The 13,877-nt window shown below is 43.7% G+C and overlaps 1 long non-coding RNA gene across 1 annotated transcript; it reads right to left on the bottom strand.

Annotated features, from left to right (window-relative positions):
• Positions 1 to 909: 909 nt before the first annotated feature.
• Positions 910 to 9,592, bottom strand: LOC106004321. Its single transcript, XR_006607583.1, has 3 exons — positions 9,412 to 9,592; positions 2,845 to 3,100; positions 910 to 1,101 (listed from the first exon to the last, which is right to left on the bottom strand). It is a non-coding gene; the product is annotated as an uncharacterized LOC106004321 (long non-coding RNA).
• Positions 9,593 to 13,877: the final 4,285 nt, after the last annotated feature.

A 13,877-nucleotide genomic window follows, 5' to 3' on the forward strand; every position in this document is an offset into this window, starting at 1 on the left:
GAGGTCCTGAGGGTTGGGCCTTTTCACCCCAGCATCTTTTGCTGGGGTGTCTGTGAGGGTGGGACACACAGTGAAATCCAAAACACGTTCTTGAGGGGACCAACAATCTTTACAGCAGACACAGAAAGAAGTCTTCTCTGAAATTCCCTTATCTCACTAGAGCAGGGCCTCTAGAGAATTCATATGCCAAAGAACCCCCCCCCGAGGGACTTTCCAGACAGGGAAGGGACCGACCTTTGACACCATCATATTCCAATAAAATGGTGTAAACAGGATTTATCAGAACCCTCCATACTTTCCCATTGAGGTCCCAAACCTCCCAGTTTTTATTAAGCTGGGGTATTAGCAGTAGTACTGGTGTCAAAGGTTGGTCAAAGACACCTCTTCCCCGAGCCCCCACACTGACACGAATAGACATGGCCCCTCCACCTGCTAAACCACTTATTGTCCACTCACCCGTGTGCCACTAATCATTAGGCATCAGTTGGCAGAGGAAAAATTATCCTCCCAATGCTGTAAAGATAAAGAAAGCAGAGTGGGGCCAGGGTGACAAAGAAGACACCTGGGAAGACACTTGGGTTACTTGTCTGTAAAGATATAGACTCACTTATGCTCCGAACTTGGTGCCCAGACTTGTAATTCATCATGGGTTCCTCAGGTTAGAAGAATCCCATCCTGGTGAAACTACGTGGAGGCTAAGCTACAGAAATCTAACCATCTCAAGGTTAGAGAATGAAGTCTCGGCAGACACTGTGCTTGTCCCCCACTGGCTGGGCGGTCAGGTCAAGAACAAGTATTGAAATACGGAGTTCACAGTATTGATTCTTCCCAACATCTCAGATGACTTATCGATCACGTTTTGCTCTACAACAAACCATCCTGTAACTCACAGGGTTAAAAGCAACGCATTTTTATTACTACCCATGGAGCTCTGGGGCAACGGGGAATTCCGCTGTTGTCCGCTGGGCTCACTGCGGTCGGGCGTGGGGCTGGTGAGTTGGGAGGGTGCGGTTCTGCTGAAAGTGGCTGGACTTGCTGATGTGTCCAGAGGTCAGCTGTCAGTGGGCTGACAGAGCGGCCCATTTGTTACCATTGTTGAACCTACATGGACACAAAATCAATAGTTTGCATCAGCTTCCCTCTTGATGTTGCATATTCTATGAGTTTGGACAAATTTATAAGGCCATATCCCCATTATTAGAGTATTATATAGAGGAGTTTTATGACCTTAAGAATTCGCTGGGTCCTGACTATTTGTCCCTCCTTCTGATCCTTGGCAACCAGTGTCTCTTCTCACTGACCCCATAGTTATGCCATTTCCAGAATGTCATATACTTGGACTCATACAGTATGTAGGCTTTTTAGATTGGGTTTGTTTCCTTAGTAATATGCATTTAGGTTTTCTTCATGCTTTCAATGGCTCATTCCTTTTTAGTGCTGAATAATATTTCATTGTCTGGATGGGACAAAGTTTATTTACCTCTTCAGCTACTGAAGGACATCCTGGCTGCTTTCAAGTTTTAGCAGTTATGAATAAAGATGCTAAAAGCATCTGTGTATATGTTTTCCTGTGGATATAAATTTCCAGCTCTCTCTTTAAAAAGAAAAAAAAAGATTTATTTATTTATTTGACAGCGAAAGGGAGAGAGAGAGAGCACAAGCAGGTGAGCGAGAGAGTGTTAAGCAGACTGCTGCTGAGCAGGAAGCCTAACTCGGGGCTCGGTCCCAGGACTCCAGGACCATGACCTGAGCTGAAGGCAGACGCTTAAAGACTGAGCAGCCCCTCCAGTCCGTAAATATTTTAAAACCGCAGAGTGGAGGGGAGAGCCACAGTGTGCCATACACTTGTTTCTACGTACATTCCTCTTGGCACTAAATGTGATCAGGGAATTTTGTAATGGGCCCTGAGCATCACAGGGACTCACGGAATGAGACGCCACCTCTTAGGTGACCCCGATGCCTGCATGTGTGTAGGTGACGAATGACAGGGACGCTCTGGGAGCATCTGGGAGTGACAGGGGCGCTCTGGGAACAGCTGGAGGGAATCCTTTCACCAGAATTTGCATGTTTTCTAGAAGCCTGAGGTTGTCAGGGAAGCATCCTTTAACGAAATGTAGGACCAAGAAATCCAGGAGGGGCAGCAACGTTACAGAGAACCTTGTAGGAGTGAGCCAGGCTGCACATTGACATTTTAATGATGTCAGCTCCCTGGCTCACAGTCCTGCCTTATACTCCGCAGGCCCATTTCTTATTAATATTCACATTCTTTATTCCCACTTCCCAGTGCTCTTCGATTTGGAACGTTTCCTTAGAAACATCTTAATATAGATGAAAGTACGGAGCCTATTGTAAAAATCATCCTTTTGCTTACCACCCAGAATTATTTGCCTGAGATCGTTCTTTTTATTTTATTGATTTGTTTTAGTTTGTTCTTTTATTAAGAGAATGCGTTATAATAAATACACTTTAAAATGCTTTTTGAGGGCCACCTGGGGGGCTCAGTCGGCGTCTGCCTTCAGCTCAGGTCATGACCCCGTGTCCTGGGATCGAGTCCAGCATCCGACTCCCTACTTAGTGGGGCACCTGCTTCTCCCTCCGCCTCTCCCCTGCTGGTGTTCTCTCACTCTCTCTGACAAATAAATAGACAAAACCTGTAGAAAAAAAGAAAATGTTTTTGGTTTTGTCTGCCATCTGATTTCTCTCCCTAGGGAGAAAAGTTAGCATCATAAATTTGATACGTGTCCTTTCTCTCTCTCCACATCAGCACACACACACACACCCCACACACACACACCCGTGCACTCATGTACACACATACATGCACGAATGTATGTGTATGTGTACCTGTTCATAGTATGCCTTTTTCTCTTCTTGAACGAATGAAACGTCAAGGACCGTTCCCAGACGGAGGCAAGGGCCATAGTTAGAGGGTGATACAGCCGTCACAGGTAGACAGTGTGATGGGAAGACACTTTTGGAAGGAAGATACTGGGCTCTGTCTTTGAGGTTTTAATGCATCTCAGGATTCAGCAGGTAATGATCTATGTAAACTGCACATGTCTAAGTCTGGGGAAAGAGGCTTGTCACCTGAACTTCAAGGCTGGAAACAAAAGAATGAGTGATTATGAAAATCACTGGAAGGAATGAGAACAGCAATGGAAATTTCCTAAAGCTCAAAAATGATTATACCAGGTGCCTACGGCAAATCAAGTGTGAACAGGAAAGGATGAGAAGCATTCCTAATAAAAAGGAATATAATATAATTAATATGATATGACATGATATGACAGGACATGACATAACATAATAAAAAGGACGCTTTTAGTTAAAGGATGACCCTAACTCAGCCAATAATCAACATACAACGCAAGTATGAGGGTCGATATTGAATAGGGATATGATATGATATGATACGGTACATAACTGCCATTACTTACAGAGAAAACAATGTTCTATGAGAAATAACTGAGAAATAACCAATTCCACAATTCTATAGCTTTTCAGTAACTCAAGAGTAACAAATTAGAAAAATGGGCCATGGGACAAATGGTTCATACTTAAAATAACAACAATGAGCCTAAAGTACCTAGGAATTAACTTGTTTGAAGATCATCTGGAGAAATGACAAAACTACACTGAAAGACCCATCATAGGATTTAAATCAATGTAGAAACACATCATACACTTGTTTTGGAAATTCAGTGCTTTTCTCAAACTGATACATTAAGGTGAGGTCATTCCAATAAAAACCCCAACAGACCATTTTCATGGCCCTTAAAAACTGGTTAGAAGTTAGGTGGAAAAAGAAATGCACACATATTTAAAAAACTCTTATCAAAGAAAATAATGAGGCAAATAAATTTGCTTTTCCAACAGAAAAATATACTAAGAAGCAATTATACTTGAAGCAGTAGTTATTGGCTGCAGACGAGTACATCACGGTTCCAGAACGGAGTGTGCGGAGACGTATTTAGTTTATCATTTAATTGATACTGAAATTAGTGCGGGAGGCAGATGAACGATTTAATAAATGATGCTGGAGGAACTAAATGTACAGCTGCCTTAGAAAAACACAACTGGGTCCCTACCTTAAATTATCCTTACGTATATTTTTAAAAATCTCTTTAGTCTTCACAAATATGACAAAATCTCAACAGAAATACAAACTCTGTGAGCAGATCATTTATTGAAGAATATAAATACCAACTAAACACATGCCAAGATAACTTATAAGAGAATAAATTTTAAAACAGAAATTAGTTAATTTTGGCCTATTAGAATGGCAAGAAATTGCACTATTTTCCAAAATTGGTGAGAGGCTTGATAAAGAGCATCTCATATATTGTGGGTGAGGATATACAATGGCAACATTTTTTAAGATGCTACTTGTCTCTTGGGGTTATCATCCCAAGCTTTTCTCCAAAGATTCCATTTATATTGGCCTTGTGCGTTGCAAGCCCCTGCGGGTGTCCAGGCTCCTCCTTCAACCTGCATGCATTGGGGTGAGACGGCCCAGCTGTGCAACACACCCGCAGACTCCCAGATTCAGGAGGAGCTTGTTGACACCGTCTCTGTGTTCGAATAAGTGCGTGCCTTTAGCAAGTGGGACTGGTAACCAGGATTCCCCCAGGTTCTTCTGTTTCTCCATTGTTGCCCTGCTCTCCTCTGGCTGGGGGCAGAGAGCTACAATAAAATGAGCTGAAGGCACATTTATGATGAACCTCCACTATTCTAGTATGCTCACTAAAGCCCAACTTGCAATGTAAAAATTTTCCAATGATCTAAAGGTCTACCCATCCGTAGAATGCACTCAAGTCCCATTAAATACATACTATGAAACACTGATGCTGTCATTAAAAGAGAGTGGGAGTCAGGATGTGATTTGGTATGGTTTCTAAGATACAATGTCATGTATTAAAAAAAAAAAAAAAAAGCAGACCTTAGAAAGAAATGTATAGTGTAACCCATCTGTGTTTAAACACATTCCGCGTACATCATATTACAGCCATATTTGCAGAAGGCACTGGGAGGAGTAGCATTCCCTGGGAGCGGTGTGACCTGGGAGAAAGTACAGCACCTGGGTTGTTTTGCATTGTTTGCCTCTTTTAATTAGAATACGCGCAAGCATTCACTACCTAAACATTTGCATAAATAAGTGGAAACTAAGCAGAACGGTTTTAAAGAATGCATGGGCTAAGAGCCAAGTTTCAAAGGAAATGAAAACACAAAGAACAGCTTGAAAATAAGAATCCAATACTACAAAGTACACTTCATGTGCGTAAAGCAATGCTGAGGGGGAACTTATAGCAGTATGTGGTTCTATTAGGGGAAGAAAAAACAAATTGATAATCTTGGTTCCTACCTCAATAAACTGAAAACAAAAGAAAGCCAAGTTAGCAAACGTAAAGATATACTAAAGACAAAAGCAGAAATTAATGAAATTAAAAATACAATATAGGGAAAAAAAAACAATGAAACAAGAAGCTATTTTTTTAAAAATCAATAAACTGGTAAACCTCTAGCAAGACTGACAAACACCCAAAGAGCAGAAATGCGTCATCATTATCAGGAATGAAATAGGGAATATCAGCACAGATTCTGCATTTGAAAGGGTAAGAAGAGGAAGATATGGCCAGATCGACACTTATATGCTGCAGTTTAAAAGAAATAAACCAATGCCTCGAAATACCACAAATTCCAAAATCCAACCAAGTTGAAATACAGAACCTAAATAGTCTTATAACCATATAAGGCATTGAAATTATAGCATAAAGCGCTGCTCCCCCCAAAAATCTCTAGCCCCCGGGGGCTTCATTGGAGAATTAGACTAAATATCTCAAGAAGAATTAACACCAGATCTGCATAATCTATTCTGCAAAATGGAAGAAGCTGCTCTTCCCAACTGACGTTATGAGGTTGGAATGACCAGCACCCAAACCAGATGAAGACAGAGAGAGAGCGAGCCATTATATACCACAACCAAGGGAGATTTGTTCTAGCTGCACTAGACTGGGCCCACCTTTGAAAACCAATCAATGTAGCCCACCACATTAACAGACTAAAGAAGAAAAATCCTATCATTACATCCACTGACCAAAAACATTTGACAAAATCCAACACTCATTCGTGACATAGATTCTCAGCAGGTTACCAACAGAGAAACTGACTCAACCCGATAATGACTACCTACAAAACCCTCGTAGCTAGCATCATACTTAATGGTGAAAAACTACATGCTTTCCCCATGGTAGCAAGAACAAGGTAGAAGGCCACGCACATTAGTCAATACTAGTCAATACTACTGGAAGATCTAGTCATTGCAGTCGAGCATTCATATTCCAAGGAAGAAGTAAAACTGACCTTATTTTCAATTGGCATGATTGTTTATATATATATATAATAATATAAATATATATAAATATAAATAAATATAAATATAATAATATGAATATAAATATATTCTAAATATATATTTTATATATATATATAAACAATCATGCCAATTGAAAATAAGGTCAGTTTTACTTCTTCCTTGGAATATGAATGCTTGACTGTATATGTAAGTATGTGTATACACACACACAAATATATGTGTGTGTGTGTGTGTATATATATATAAAATCTTGAGGAATCTATTAAAAAAACACACACATCTAGAGCTAAAAAATAAATCTCATTTTAATATACTAATATGCCATTATACTAATATACTAATAATGTGAAACTTATTTTAATAACATTGTATTATGTGTAATTCAAAGGTGCAATACTTAGGCATGCACATAGCAAGGCCTGGAAGCATCTGTCCCCTGGAAATGACAAAATGGAGAGAAATGCGATGTTGATGGGTTAGAAAAATCCATACAGTCAAGGTACCAGTTTTTCCAAAATTGATCTATGAGTTTAATGCAATTCTATCAAAATTCCAGCAAGGAATTTCTGACAGACATGGACAAGCTCATTCTATAATTTATAGGGAAAGGGAAAGGCCCTAAAATGACGAAAACAATCTTCAAAATAAAGAGCGATGTGGGGATAACACCAGGAGGATTAAGGCTTACTGTATGACCACGGTAATTAAGACAGTGTGGTGTCGATGGAAAGACAGACACATGCCAATGGAGCAGAACATAGAATCTGGACATAGGTTCAAACAAACATGCTCACTGTTTTCTGACAATGGGAAAAAATCTTTTCAATGTTAGAAATATGGTCTTTTCAATCCACGGAGCTGGGTCCATTGGATATTCGTTTGCAAAAGAAAGAATCACAACCCAATCTATAGACAATATGTAAAGAGGAACTGAAATGAAGCATGTCCTTAAATATCAAACATGAAAGTATAAATTTTTATTTTTTAAGTGTAGAAATCTTTGGGATATTGAGTTAGGCAATAAGTTCTTAGACTTGACACACACACTTAGAAAATCCATTGGCAGAAAAGTTAATACATTGAAGCTCACCAAGTGTAAAGGTCTTGTGGTCAGCAAAAGCCCTTGTGAGAGGTCTGGCAAGACAAGCTACAGATTGAGAGAAACCGAACGTCATGTTGCAAACCTCACATCTGATAGAGGACCAGGAACCAGAAGATCGAAACGACTCTCAAAACCCAATGGAAAACACTCTGATCAATCCAGTTTGAGCACATACAAAGGACGCCGACATTTTACTAAACAGGATCCACAGATGGCAAATGAGCATGTGGCGAGATGTTCATGGTCACGAGCCACAAGGAATTGCAAATTAAAACCACAGCACGAGGTCACTGCACAGCTACCAGAATGGGTAAAATAAATAATTCGAACACCACCAAATGGTGGCCAGAAGGACGAGAAACTGGACCATTCACACACGGAAGAGCCACTCTGGAAGCAGGTTGGCAATTTCTTATAAAATGAAACGTGCATTTTCAGGCCCTGATCTCAGGGTCCTGGGATCGAGCCCCGCATTGGGCTCTCTGCTCAGCTGGGAGCCTGCTTCCCCCTCTCTCTCTGCCTGCCTCTCTGCCTACTTGTGATCTCTGTCAAATAAATAAATAAAAATCTTTAAAATTAAAAAAAAAAGAGTCATACAAAATGAAACATGCATTTATCACAAGCCAGCGGTTGCATTCTTGGGTGTTTAATCCCAGAGACCTGGAAACGTACGCTCACAAAAAAAGTCTATATGCGAATGGTCATAGAACTTTTATTTGTAACAGCCCAACTGAGAAGCCCCCAAACATTCTTCACCAGATGGATGGTCAATCAGACGGTCACACGTTCCTGTTGAGGGATGTCACTCAACAATTAGAAGGAACAGGCTGTTGATCCACACAACAAGCAGGATGGGTCTCCAGGGGAGGGGAGTGCGTGAAAAAACCACTTTAGAAAGACTTCTTATGGTAGGTTTCCTTTCTATCACAATTTTGGGATAAAATTACTTGATGTGTGTGTTGATGTGGTTATAAAAGAGCCACACGAACGATGCTCACGGTGATGGAAGAGCTTGGGTTGTGACTCTCCATGGCGGTTACATGAACAGACTTTTATGATAGTAAGGAAAGATAATAATGTCTGCTGGACCCTCACATAAGTACCTGTACAATCTGTTCCACTTTGCCCCTAGGTAACAAAGGTAACGCATCGAAACCCTTGAGTCTCGCTGTTTTTGGATCAGGAGATTTTTAGATCATCTAAAGGTACGTGGGAGCATGTAACATTCGCTGAGTCTCACCCACTGTGAGGGCTGGGCCGGCACCAGAAACAAAACACAACGGTATTTTGGCACAAAATATACAGACATTCTCACTAAGGGCAATTAATGAACAATAAACTGTCTCATGTAAGTTCACCATGCTTTTTCTGCCCAGAATTTTGGTTTTCATACTGCTGAGATTTCAGAACTGACAAAAACACATGATGGACCCGTGTCCCTAGTTTCCACCGGCGGGACAGGAGCGAGGACATTTGGGAAGCCAGGGATGATGGGCATCTGCAGCAGGGGACAGGCAGCAGGCTCGGCACGACCAGTGGGATCAAAGCGGAGGAGAAACACACAGTGTGACTCTCCCAAAGACGTGTTTACTTCTGGGTTCCCACCACGGTTTCCCGCTGAGCGGCCTCCGTTCATCTGAGAAAAGGAAGGCGGATTCATGCAAAAAGCTTTCAAGCATTACCCAACCGTGGTCTTTGAGAACACAACATCATCGTGCAGTGACAAGTTCAGCAAACCTTCGTCCAGGGGATACACGTAGGAAATCAGTCGCACAGGGAAGGGTTCTGGCCCCACCATTGCGGGATTTTAGCACAGGAGAAAGGACCCTTGCATGGCTGGTGCTGGTCCTGGTCCTGGACCAGAGGGTCCGCACTCAACCCCAGCACCGACCAGAAGCCCACAGGAAGGAAGCCGCAGCCTCACCGTGTCACCTACCTGCTGTGACTGTCCCCCAGGCATGCTGCGCCAGCTCTACCCTGCTCTCCATCCGCACACAAGTTCTTTTTCTTGTTTGCTTCCCACCGAGAGCCAGGCCATGGAGGGGACCCTGGAAATCCTGGCGCATAGAACTGTGTTGTCTCCTTTCTGCCAGAGTCAGCCTCTCTTGTCTCTAACAAAGTTGCAAATGCGCAAAAGTCATCATTATGCATAAAACACTCAGCAGCCGTCTATGACTTCCTTCTCCCCGGACCTGCCATGTTGTGTTTTTATAATGGGCATGACTGTGCGAATAGAGTGTCCCAAGCTCTTGTGGGACCACATGTCTGCGCATGAAAGAGGTGTTGTCACAGACAGATGACCAACGCCCTCTCTCCCCCATGTGGACAGGGCTGCCGACTGCCCCCAAGCCACATGTTTTAAGAGACCAAAGAGGTCTTCGAAACTCGAATGAACCTGGGAAGGTTTACAGAAACGGAACTTTTCCTGACACACCAACCACAGAGCAATTAATATTCAAGAAATAGAATGCTTTTCATAATCCCAATGAGATGTCACAATATTTACTCTAGCGCTGTCCTGGTTATGCTTTTCAACTCAAAATTGGTCAGCCTCCCTTTAGAGTATGATATTATTCTTATAGTGTTGGAAATTCTATTTCATGGTGCTCTCTAAATTATTAAGATTCTCTACGGGTCGCTATCCTCGGACTGCTTGTCTTGCTTCTGCATTCTCTGTGTTTTGTTTCTGGAAGCATCTAGAAAAACATGGATACAGATAAAAAAAAAAAAAAGGAGCATGTGGGAAATAATCACTGTGTTAAAGGGATGAAATCCAAGAGTCATCTTCCAAATTTTTCTTCAATTTCGTAGTGTTTATCCATTCCAGAAGAATAAAGATATTTATGTTATATTTGCATTAGGCAAGAAAGTGAAAAAAAATGCATTGGTTCAAAAACAAGACACGTTCTCTGTCAGCACTCTTGCTAATCATGTGTCCTTTGTTTTTCCTGAGAGAATTGCTGAATGGGAAAAGAATCCCCCGCAGACCATTAGCCAACAAAAGCAATCTTCCTCTTAAAAATCTCTAATACATCAGTGTGTATTGTCTCTGCACAGATGCCAGTTCTCCCCAATTTATCAACGGTCTTGGACAAAGAACTAATGTATTGAATTAAGAGAACCGTACTAATACACCTTTCCTTGCTGAGTTTGGAGCCAATTGAAATATGGAACACAAAAGAGAGATGTCTTGAGATCAAAACATCATGGCTCGCAACAGGCATACTGTTCAACGGAGAGCCTGGCTTTCTATCTTCAGACAACTGGGCTCAGGCAAACGCACTCGATTCTAAGCACAGATGGAGAATGCAGCCCTTGCCCCAGTAGAAAAGGAGAAAACAGTGGACGCTAAGAGACAGGGAACCCACGGGGGGGGGGGGTCCTGAACCATGGGCACACCTCAACTCACTGTTCAGATCCATCTTCTTCCTCCCTAGAGATAGAAAGTGGGGCTCCTCCCATGGAGCTCAGTGGAAACCCACTCCCTCTAGGAGCAACATGAGAAAAGAAAATTTGTGGTGTCCTAGGTAGGCACAAAGGCACAAGAAGAACTCAGTCAGACTCTACCGGTGATGCGTGTTGGACCCTACACCCCCTTCCTTCAGTTTACACATCCAGCTCCCCAGCAAACTCACCCACTCTGTGTGTCCCCAACTCTGTCAACGCCGTGCCGGTGCCAGCTGTCCTCTCTCCTTTGATCTTCGCAGGAGCATCTGCCCACCTAGCTTATCCATAGTGGAGACTGAAGAGCTGTTAGAAAAACGAGGTGGTGTAAGTCCTCAGGGCAGGATTAATGGCTGTCAGTTACCCTCTAAGTAAAATCCAAATCCCGTATTCTGGTTCCTTCATAGCCTTCCTCTCTGTGAATTGGTACCTGACTTCTCTTCAGTCTTTTTTACACACACACCCCCCTTTTACCATGATACGTAAGAGACACCAACTTCTTATCTCCCCTAAACAAGCCAAGCTCATCCCTGTCTTGGGGTCTTCATATGAGCTCTCCTCTTGTGCTGAACGGCCTCCCAGGTAGAACGATCCTCTTAGCCATTCACGTCTTATCATGAATAACAGTTCCTTAGAGAGGTCTTACTTGACCACCAAATCAAACACAAGATCTCTAACATAATACTTCATTTTATTTTATTATTTTTTAAGTATTTATGTTTTTTGAGCTAGGGAGAGAGAAAGCACAAGCACGGGGAGGGACAGAAGGAGAGGTACAAGAGAGTCTTAAGAAGGAAACTGTGCTAAGCATGGAGCCTGTTGTAGGGCTCGATCTCAGGACCCTGAGATCACAGTCTGGACTGAAACCAAGAGTTGATGCTTCACCGAATGCACCCGCAGATGCGCCAGACACTAGCCTGTTTTAACACATTGCACACTTAGAGCTAGCTGAGGATTTCTCTGTTCGTTTTTCTTCTTTACTCTAATTAAATACAAGTTCTGTAAGAGCAGGAAGACTTTCGTATTTTGTCCTTCGGCGAATCCCATAGTTCCTAGAACAATGCCAGGCACAGGGCAGATGCTCACAGTTTAACAAATGGAGAACCTGATTACCTTTGCTTCTGCCTTGACCTGCACCAAGCAGGTGGATGCGGTGGGAGCACTTGCCCCCTGATTAGGTTTAAACCTCTGGGGAATTAGAGTAAAGGAAACAGAGAGGGTGTAAGAAGTATTCCAAATGTCCTAAACACTTGATCAAGAAGCCAGAGAGCAAGGAGGAAGTAAGAGGCTAAGAATGGGTCGAGCTTTAAATTTGACTTTAAATAACAGAATCAGCCTCGTTGACTTAAATATCCAGTGTATATTGTAGACAGCTGAGGCCGGCACTGTTCTGTGAATTGAGGCTGTGCTCAGACTACAGTGGTGTCATTCCTGCTCTGTCACAATGGCTGAAAGTATGTTTTAGTGATGTGTCCATCCAGGAAGCGCGATCCACATTGGAGAAGGTAGCAGCCCCCGTGCCCTAGCCGTGATGTCCCTGTGTTCTCTCACATTCTGACCAGAAATCAGCCCAGCGGTTAGCTAAGCATCGTTTTTCTTTTTCACGGGACTGAACTTTTAGTTATGATGGATTCCTTTTCATTCCCGGGAACAACGAGATGTCCTCTCTCCGTGGCACAGTGGCTGAGAAACGGTACTTCCCTTCTCCCCAGATGGAGATGTGCAGTTCCTCGCAGCACCCCCTCCTCCAGCGACAGGATCCTAGATTTAGCACCACAGCAAGCGTGAGCAGACTCCGAGAGGTGCGGAGGAGAAGGTAGAAGCTGAGGAATTTCTGGCCATAAAGAAGAGGACAGTGGCGAGTTCCCGCAGCTTCTGCATTTCCTTCCGTGGGTCCAGATACGGTTCTGGAGAAACTCCTGACCTGGAACCACCAAAAGCCATAGACAATAAAGCTCCCAAACACTCTGTTCACCCCATTTTTAGCTCAAGGACCGAGAAGAGCATAGTCTAGCAACAGAACACTTGTCTGCAGTGCCCACCCGATGGCAGCTGGAAAACCCCATCGCTCCATGCTTTCCGAGAATGGATCTTTCAGAACATTGACCCAGGCGGGGTTCCATGGAAGCAGGTGGTGGGCTGGCTGCTTGGCCAGGTGTCGGGTGGCGTCCGAAGATGGAGCAGGGAGCTGCTCCTCTGTCCTCGGGGCAGCAGAGACGGGTGGCGCTCGCTTTTCCACAGCAGGTGTTTGTCCTAAGATGAACCCCCTCCCCACCAGCTGGCAGGGGGATTTATCAAGGCAACGGGAGGCAGGATTACTCCTCACTCGGACTCACCCCTCCTCCCTGGTGACATTAGGGACCACTGGAGGACGGAGCCTCCACTCCTCTCTGCTACTCCGGAGACTGATGAGGTGGTCCAAGTTGGGGCTGGGATGTACCCCCTTCTCCCCGACTGCTGGTGGGAGCAGAACCTCCCTGCGCGCGGGGCCGGGCCAAGACAGAGCGCCTGCGACAGGGTCCGCTTGCACGCCGGCTCTCCCCGTCGCGGAGCTTCCCCTCCAACCCTGAAGCAAAGAACCAGGATAGGAGGTGCCGGGCCAGCGGGGTCCTTGACTTCCTCTCCCGCTCGTCTTCGAGGTCAGTGGGCCCCAGGAGGGAAGCGGAACCTCCACCCGCTGTCTAAATCAAGGCCGTGGAACTCGGTGTTCCTCTTCCACTAGGTGCTTTCCGCAAGCTTCCAGCAGGACGCTGAGAACACACCACCCGTCCCAGGACGGCACTCTAACCAGACTGACACTTAACACACTGGCTAATGCAATATAAAGTGTCTTAATTTAATGTCCAAAATGTGTAACGAACAGTTATGGGAAATCTTAGCCAAGAAATGGAAACTATGAAGCAGAAGGAAACAGTGACAGAACGGAAACATACAAGCACTGAAACAAAACCCAGTGGG

Source organism: Mustela putorius, unplaced genomic scaffold (genome assembly GCF_011764305.1).
Source record: "Mustela putorius furo isolate JIRA1106 unplaced genomic scaffold, ASM1176430v1.1 tig00000680_pilon_pilon_pilon, whole genome shotgun sequence".
Classification (NCBI taxonomy): Eukaryota; Metazoa; Chordata; class Mammalia; order Carnivora; family Mustelidae; genus Mustela; species Mustela putorius.